At 46.9% G+C, this 9,178-nt stretch overlaps 1 long non-coding RNA gene across 1 annotated transcript; it reads right to left on the bottom strand.

Moving 5' to 3' along the window:
- Positions 1-1,505: 1,505 nt before the first annotated feature.
- LOC135319484 (uncharacterized) lies at positions 1,506-4,374 on the bottom strand. The gene is made up of 3 exons (XR_010378134.1): positions 4,318-4,374; positions 3,013-3,073; positions 1,506-1,737 (listed from the first exon to the last, which is right to left on the bottom strand). It is a non-coding gene; the product is annotated as an uncharacterized LOC135319484 (long non-coding RNA).
- Positions 4,375-9,178: the final 4,804 nt, after the last annotated feature.

Below are 9,178 nucleotides of genomic sequence, written 5' to 3'. Positions count from 1 at the left end.
AAGGTATTTCCTTTCTGTCCTTGGAAACAGGAAACCAGTTGTGGTTTTCGGCAGCATTCTTGCAGGAGAGCGTGCAGGGAAGGCCCCCAGCTGCACCGAGGCGGGGAGGCCCGCCGGGTCTGTTGGTTTACAGAGAGACAGATGTTACATACACCCCAGCTCCGTTATGCGTGGTCACCAGTGACCAGAGAAGCTACTCGATGCAATGCATCCGTTTCAGATACAGAAATATAGAAAAGATATTTATTGAGATTTAAGTTATTGTTATTTATTACCATTCACTAATGCATTTCTCTTTCTTCCCTTATTTATTAAAGTTTCTTTTCAAAGGTGCCAAAGTATATGTGCTCGCAAAATGCAAAGAAAGGTGACAAAGGAAATTTTAATTGGGAACAAGGGTCCATGCTTTTCAAAGTATTAAAAAGTTTTGCGCTAGGCAAAAATCACTTACTTTACCTTTTTAAGAGAAGCCCTCCTGTGATTTACCCAGATTTCAGCATCTTACCTGTTTTTCTATTGTAGAAAAGAAACACATCAGAAGGGGCGTTTCTGACAGGCCCCCTTTTCGGGAGCCGTGCGCAGAGACAATGGCACTCGGCTCTGTTTCTTCACCGCTCCATCTCTGAACAGATCTGCCGTGTGCTTCACTCCCAGTTGTGTTTGAGTGCTCCCTCCCTCCTCATGTGTCTGTCTGCGATATGCATAACCATATATAGCAAAGGTTAAAGTCCCTTCAGTAGGTAGTCCTGGGTCCGTGTTGACCTCAAAGTAATGATCATGCCAGGTAGCCGGGGTGCTGCCCTGATGGTGGAGACTCTTCCTCCATCCTTCCATCCGCCATCTTCCTGAGAAACGCGCTCGGGGCTCAGTGCAGCCAAGGAGCGCGGCGGGCCTTACAGAAGTGGGGTTGACCGGGTTGCTAGAAAAGCCACCAGTCGCTGGCCGCGTACACCCGACCCCTCTCTCGGAGGAAGGTGGCCCAGAACGGTGGACAAGGAAGGGTGGACAAGGGAAGACAAGGAAGGGTGGACAAGGGGTGTGTGTGCCTGCCTAGCCTCGGCACACACACCCCTCAGAGTGCGCCCCCTGGATGCTAAAAGCCTTCCACGGGGTACGAGCGTAGGGTGAGAACAACCATCCCAGCACCCCAGGTCAGGGATGTGTCCCGCAGCTGACCCATGCGCAGGGCCCTGGGCCCTACTGTAGAGCTTGTCACACATCCCATAAAAGGGATTTTTATCAACGAGATCATCTATCACTACCTTAGTGGCTATTAGCCCCAAAGTATGACGGATTTAGTGATTTAGTCTACTGGCCTCTCTCAAATAATCATGTTAATTTTACAAAGTAACCAAGCAGCAGCAGTTACCAGACATCCCTCCCCCGCCACCCAAAGGACCCAAGTTGTCCATCATTCTGCCCCCTCTGCCCTTTCTGCTCCCCTCACATGACTCAGAAATGGAGGAAAAGGGCCTCCCTCCTGCCCCATCTTGGGGCCCAAGCAGGGACCTTGCTGAGGAGCAGCCTGCTTAAAGTAGGGACAGACCCCACTCACCAGTCACTCGTGAAGTGCAGTCTGATGCAGCCCCAGGGTCCCCTGTCCAAACCAGAGTGTCCTGGCCGATTTGGTATCTGGTGTCCCCAGTGGTCAGCCTCAGCCCCAGCTCCGCGTGGAGAGTCTCTGCCCACAGGGGCAGTAGGAGTCAATGGGTGCTGACAGCTTGTTCCCAGCATCACCTACACACCATAAGCAGGTTTTAACAGAAGCCAAATTGCTCCACCAAATCCATAAAAGGGTAAAGTTTGTGATTTTTCTTTATCATTGCGATTATCATCTGATCCAGGAAGGAGTGCACTTCTTAAGAAGTTCTGACTTCTCTGATCTGTCTCGGTCGTTTGTGTTATACAACCAAAGTTCTCTACAGACTTTATTTTTGTACAATATTATTTTGTAACTTTTTACAAATAAAAACTCATTTCTATCGCCCTCTGTACTTCTGTGCTTCCTCACGGGCCGGTGGACCACGACTGGCCCAGGCTGGAAGGCCGTCCCCTTTGCCACCGCTTAACCCGCTGGTTGGTCAATGGTCTTGTCCATCAACTCTCCACAACCAATCACCACCCAAGTGGGGGAAAACGTGCAAAGTTGTTCTTCATTTATTAATTTAACAAATATTTAGGGCGTGCAACACTGTGCCAGGCACTGTCCAAGGCACTGGGGATCCAACAGTGGCTAAAAAAAAAAAAAAAAAAATACAAAACTCTGCTCAATGTTGTGAAGTTGATATTTTATTTGAGGGGAACAGACATACTCAAAAAGGTAAAAATATATAGGGATCCAGATGTTGACAAATGAGTCACCATTTATAAAGAATATGAATAGGATATCATAATAGAAACTAACAGGGGCCTACTTTAACTAGAGGTGACATTGAGGCAGGACTTAAGAGTTAGGAGTGTCCTGGCAAAACCCCGAGGCAGGCAAGTGCTTGGACCGGGCCACCGCTTTGCACAACCCTGGGTGACGCCGTTCACGTGGGCTCTCCGTGGCAATGTAGCAGAATCCCTGGAATTGTGCAAATGGTGGCCTTGAGCTTAGTTGTTCTGGTGGTAAGAAAAACACTGAGGAGAGGAAATGCCACGGCCCTGGGCCGGGGTGAGGAGGGCGTGCTTCCTCCTCAAATGACACACACCCGTGCTGTGTCACTGGCGGCCTTGTGACTATTAAAAGGTGGCCTTGTGAAGCATTTCAAACCCAAAACAAAACTCTGACTCTCCTAAGACTCTCCTGAGTGGCCACCAGCCGAGGCTTTCCAGCCAACCTCAGTCAGTGCAGGGCCTGAAATGCCCTCCCCTTCCCAACGCTCACCATCCCCCAGGGAGAGTCACTGGTACCCACTCTGGGCATTTGGAGTCCTTCTGCCTGAGCAGTGCTGAGGCCAGCATGCTTTCTCTAAGCCAGATTCTGGTTCAAAGCTGATGACTTGGAGAGGAATGCAAACTCTTACTCACCTCTACTCCCTTTACAGAGCCCAATGTGTTTTCCCTGGGTGACAAACCAGGTGAGATACTCCTAAAAAAAAAAGAATGAGATGGCTCTCTGATTAAATAAGTTTGGAAAACACTGAGTTAAATAACATCGAAGTTATTGAAGTTAAACAGAGAAGTGTAGAACGTATCGGAACCTTTATTAGACTAGCGAACATTGTGACCGTCCAGGAGGAGCAGAGCATGGAGCATTCCCCAGATGGATGGGCCATGAAACCGCCCATGATTTTGTTTTCTTTCATAACACCATGATCGTCCCTTGAAACTACCTTGGGCCATGTTGTCTGCTCCTGTGAGCATCAGGTGAGCAGAGAGGGGGACTAGAGACTAGTGAAGAGGCAGAGTCTACTAGGCAGCTCCCCCAGACACACACACACACACACACACACACACACACACACACACACACACACACACACACAGTCTGGACATTTGGGCATTGTGGCTTCTTGTTCGGCGTGATTAACCAGTGATCAACTTTGGAAATTTCATTCAACCGAGAAAGGGAAAGTGTGTTGAAAGCTGGGAAATTCTTAGCAGCAATAAGACAAGGAACTTTCACCATGCTCACTGCAAAGCCTCACCCAGCTCAAGCTGTTTAGAACCACCAGTGCTCTGGCTGGCCTATAGTCTTGAGGGGCTGACCCCCTCATGGTTTTCCTCAGAGGAATGCTGCATTCACAGAATTCTTGCTGCTCATGAGAGTGGTGTGAGGGCCCAGAGTCAGGAGCCCGGACACCAGGCTCTGATGGTCTCAGGGAGCTTGTGCCCACCATCACCTCGGGCCAGTTTTCTTCTGTGTGTCAGATGCCGAAGTGACAGTTTAAAAGAACTTTTACAAGAATCAATCCACTTCCAAGTAAATATGGAAAATCAGTCTCAAAATCAGAAAGCCCCTTCCCCTTCACACACAGGGACCCTCTTGGGCCATGGCTGATTTGCTCTCTGACCCCAGAATCACGGGGAGGAGGGAGCCTGAGACTTCACACCGTCCACCTTTGCTTCTCGGTGCCCAGTGGCAGGGAGGGGACATAAGCGTCAGCCACGGGCCTCGGGCTTTCTTCCATCGGGTAATGAAATGTCCGAGCCCAAAGTGTCTTGTTGGGACACATCTGTGTTAAGAAAAGTGTTACTGTAATCCCAGGCAATAGTTAACTTGACTCCTGTCTCCTCGCACAACATCCTGAATGAAATCAAAACCAGATGCTGCCAAGTCATCCCTGAAAATAAATAGAGAGCTCGGGAAATAAGAAGAAAGCACCCACTTACTCATACGTGACAACTAATACGCTGCCACGTCCCAGCCCCATGGCAGGTGAGGATAATGATGTCAGAGTGCAGACGGGCGGGAGGGTGTGCAGTGACAGGTGCGTAGAGAGTGCTAGAACGCCTCCGCGAGCAGCAGGTGGGAAAGGAACCTGAAAAAAAGTGAGTCAGGGCCAACCACAGAACAGGGTTCCCAGGTCATTTGAATTTCAGCTAAACAAGCATCATTTCTTAGTATAACTATGTCCAGGGCAATGTTTGGGACATGCTCTGTTTGGGATGTATGTCTACTAGAATGATTACTTGTTGTTTACCTGAAGTTCAACTGAGCATCCTGTATTTTAATTTGCTAAATCTGGCAAGAGAAAATGACATGCAAGTTGGGCCTTGAGTATCTGTCAGGTAGATGAGAGTACATGTTACATATCAAACAAGGCCCTGAGAAGGCCTGCAGAGGAAAAACCTGCTTAATTTTGTTTAACCCAGCATTTCACATCTAATTTGAACAAGGAGCATCTGTTGACATCTCATACAAGTGTATGGCTGGACACAACTTGGGAAACTCTATTTTAGAACAAAAGGACTGGATCACTAATGGAAGAACTGCAGACATCAGAAGGTATATGTCTGGACAGGGGTGGATCTTTCCAGCCCACCATCAGTATAGAGGAACACTTGGCCCAAAGGACCCGACAAATTACCACCCTGTTTTCTTACATGCAACCACTGGACTGGTCCAGTGAAGCAGCCAAACTCAGCCGTGTTCTCATTTCTTCCTGAGAGGTAACCAACCCTCCCCACCATCCTCTCTCTCCACCTGCCCTCTACCCTAACCCACCTGGCCAACCCTGCCAGAGTTCACAATTGCTGGGCTGGAAGACACTCCAAGGGATTCTAATCTATGACACATACACGCACAGAAAAACCAGCTATCCTGGTCTCCAACACTGCTGCTCACCAAATAATGACAGATCCCTTCCACTCCTGGCTACGTGGTTAGATTACACAGTTGGGTTCTCTTGTGATTGACTGAGGCCAGTGATTGGCCAGAGAGCATGAGCAGAAGAGACATGTGTTTCTTCTGAGCCTAACATTGAATTGCCATTGTGAGAACCTCAACAGTTTCTTTCTCGATAGGACGGCAACCAGAAACATTTAAGATGGTGGCTGCTCTGTCAACTTGGAGTGACTCTGAAGAACAGAGCCACTCTGCCCCACCCACAGCAGACATGGCCTGTGAATGGGCAATAACCCGGTATTATTCAAGCCATGGAAATTTGGAGGTTATTTGTTACTGCAGCATATCTTAACCTATCCTAACAGATACAAGCTTTTGTTATGATGAGGCACGTCATGAGTCACGAAGAGAAAGACAGAAGTCAGCAGAGGAGCAGGAGTCAAGGCTCAAAGTGAAAAGGGAGTGGTAGGCAATACAGCTGGAGAAGTAACCAAGGGTCGGAGCATGTAGAATCCCCTGGGGCCATCATTGGGATTTAGGATTTTATTCTGAATCGGGCAGAAAGCCATCAGCAGGTTTTAAGAAGAGGAGTGACAGGATCTGGCTTGTAATGTTAAAGGATTGTTCTTGCTGCTTTCCTGAGTTACAGACTGGAGCAGCCAGGACACCAGCCAGGCTGCTGCAGGAATCCACATGGGTGATGGGGGGGACTTGGAGGAAGGTTAGCCACAGCAGTGCGGGTGGGACTTACTCAAGACTGGGTGTGAGGAAGATGAGAGAGAAGAGGACTGAGGTGTGGACAGAATGGCTGAAACCAAAGCAGTGGCATCTCCAAGAAGGCCAAGCTGCACTTGTCTCGTGGTGGTGGTGGGGGGATGCTGGGTGGAGTCCCATTTGTGAACTTTTCTGCTCGGAAGGCCCTGAAGTTAGAAGGGAGACGCTCCTCCTGCCATCCTCACTCCGGGTTAGGAGGGAGCCAGAGCAGGGGCAGGGTTCCGAGGGAGTCTGCCAGGCCCCAAGGTCTGGAATGCCATTAAAAGTGTGCATGCCAGGCCGACTGGCTCACATTCAGGATGAATCTGCCACTGCTCCCTCTGACAATGTTTAGCATGAAATAAAAAGTATGGCTTTCAAATGATACGACAAGGAAGATTCTTGAGCAAATATGGCCAAAGCCTCTCTCGGCAGAATGTTCTCAGAGGCTGGGATTCCATCCGCCTCCAGCCTTCTTTTTCCGTCTGGTCCTTCCCAGCCCTGCACTGAGGTTCAGCTGCGGTCGCATTGGCCTCCTCACCAGTCCCCTGCCTCCCAACTCTTCCCCTCCAACTGTACTCGCTGTTGCCAAATCACCTTCATCACCTCCCTCCTCTACTCAAAATCCCTCTCTCGCTTCCCACTGCCAATCAGACCCCTCAGACTGCCAATCAGAGCCTCCACAATTTGTTTTGAACAAATCTTTTCTCTAGGTCCCCCACCACCACCACCCAGAACCTTCCTTTTCAATGTTGGACCCTTGCCCAAGCCTTTTCCTCTGCCAGGAACAATGTCCCTCATCTCATCCATGCTCCAAATTCCTCCCAGCTGGTATTCATCACTCCCTTCGCTGTGGTCCTCCAGCCAAGCTCTTCATGCATGGATCAGGCTGATGGCATGGGCCCCTTTTCTTGGGGATATTTGTTCCTGGGTCTTATATTCTGTGCTAGGTTGAGGGCTCCTGGCATGCTGGGGCCACGTCTGGCTCTTCTTTGAATCCTGAAGGGTACGCCCTCATGTGCAGTAGATGCTCAAAAAGCATCTGCATTTGTTAGGACTTGGAGTTACAAGTAGCAGAAACTCCACCCAAGCTGCCTTAAACAATGAAAGGAAACCAATTTGCTCATGCAACTGAAAAGTCCTAGGGTGGATCTAGCTTTTCCTGAAGCTAGATCCAGGTGATCAACTGACATCATGAGGAACAGGCTCCTCATCTCTCCCACTTCACTGTCTTCCACTGTGTTGGCCTTGTTCTCAGTCTGTTTTTCCCCCACATGGTGGCAAAGATGTCCAGTGGAAGCTACAGGCTTCAAGCCTACTCTCTTACATACCCAGTGATAATTCCACCAAGGATCCTGGAAGAGATTCTGATTGGCCAACTAGAGCCAGATGCCAATTTCTCAGTCAATTACTATGGCCAGAGGGATGGCTAATTCTGTCCTGGCATAGGACATGTGCCCACCTCTGATGCCAGCAGGTGGGCCAGCTCCACTAAACCACATGGACTCAGAACACGGGAGGGGAGATTCTGCAAAGGAAACTTGGGTACTGTGATCTAAAGAAGGGGTGATGGATGCTGGGCAGACACAAACAACAGATGTCCATGACAGAGTCATTTCTATGACGGTACATTCCAGGAAAACAATCTGGCACCTCTTTTGTCAGACTCATTTTGACAGCCATCTGCTCAAAAAAATTAATGTTCCTATCTTGGCTCACTCATTTGGCCAAAACAGCAAGTTCTCATAACAATTCAAACAGAACAGCAGGGAGTAGGGGATACTAGTTAGGGCATAACTGAGAGAAACACAGAGATTGGCATTCAGTTTTGTTTTGTTTTGTTTTGTTTACAAAAAAATTAAAGGAATATTGGATGGATGGATGAATGAAGGAATGTTTTATTTATTTGATTGTGCCATTTATCAGATTCAAACCCTGTTGTAGTGGATCCCATTAGAAAGACAATCCAAAGAAGGTTCAGTTAAAAGAAAACAAGATTATACTGTATAGCACAGAGAAATATACACAAAATCTTATGGCAGCTCACAGAGAAAAAAATGTGACAATGAATATATATATGTTCATGTATAACTGAAAAATTGTGCTTAACACTGGAATTTGACACAACATTGTAAAATGATTATAAACCAATAAAAATGTTTAAAAAAAAAAAACCTTGAAACAGCAATAAAAAAAAAAAAAGAAAAGAAAACCCTATTGCAATGATTTAAATAGGGTTTACTTATCTCACACAATTAAGCACTTAGGAATACATACACAGTGGGTGCCACAGGGATAACTTTTGTAGGTAGATCCAAGAGTCGATGTTAAAATTAGTGGGCATATATTTGAAGAGAAAAAGATATTTGCATAATCTCAAAGTATCTCTCTCAAAATAGTTATCAATTACAAAGGGGGAAATAGTAATTTTCCAGTAGAGAAAACTTAGCAGAAACCACCTCAACCAGGTGATAAAGGCTAAGATCATCAGTAATAAGGCATGTTGATATCACATCTCCTGATATAATGATGCTCTGAGAAGAACACAAAATCCTTCTTGTGTAATTTTTTGCCAAAAATGCAAAACCTCAGTCTAGCCTTGAGAAAGCACCAAACTCAAACTGAAGGGCGTGTTACAAAATAGCTGACCAGCACTATTCAAAAGTGTCAAGTGTAGGAGGAACAAGAAAAGACAGAAGAATTATTCCCAGGTTGGAGAAGACTAAGGGGACATGACAGCTACATCAAGGTGGGATGTTGGATTGGATCCTGGAACAGGGGAAGAATATTAATAGGAAAACTGGGGAAATCTCTCTCAATAAGATCTGTAGTTTGGTTAATAGTATTGTACCAAAGTCAATTTCCTGGTTTTGATCACTCCACATGGTTACAGAAGATGTTAACATTAGGGAAAGCTGGGTGAAGGGTATATGGGAGCTCTCCTCTTATTATTTTGACAACTTTTCCATCTAAAATTATTTCAAAATTTAAAAGGAAAAGGCAAAACATTGTGTTGTTTCTTAGTAAACATATAAACCGGTTGCCACCTCAGTGCAAAGGTCCATGGGATTTGGTACCCAAATCATAGTTTCAGACAGATGATCTGAGAGCTTGGAGAAAGGAGGGAGCAGTATGGCCTTGATACTTCTGATG

Source organism: Camelus dromedarius, chromosome 3 (assembly GCF_036321535.1).
Source record: "Camelus dromedarius isolate mCamDro1 chromosome 3, mCamDro1.pat, whole genome shotgun sequence".
Lineage (NCBI taxonomy): Eukaryota > Metazoa > Chordata > Mammalia > Artiodactyla > Camelidae > Camelus > Camelus dromedarius.
The sequence above is the reverse complement of the archived record's forward strand: the minus strand, read 5'-3'. Positions and strand labels throughout refer to the sequence as shown.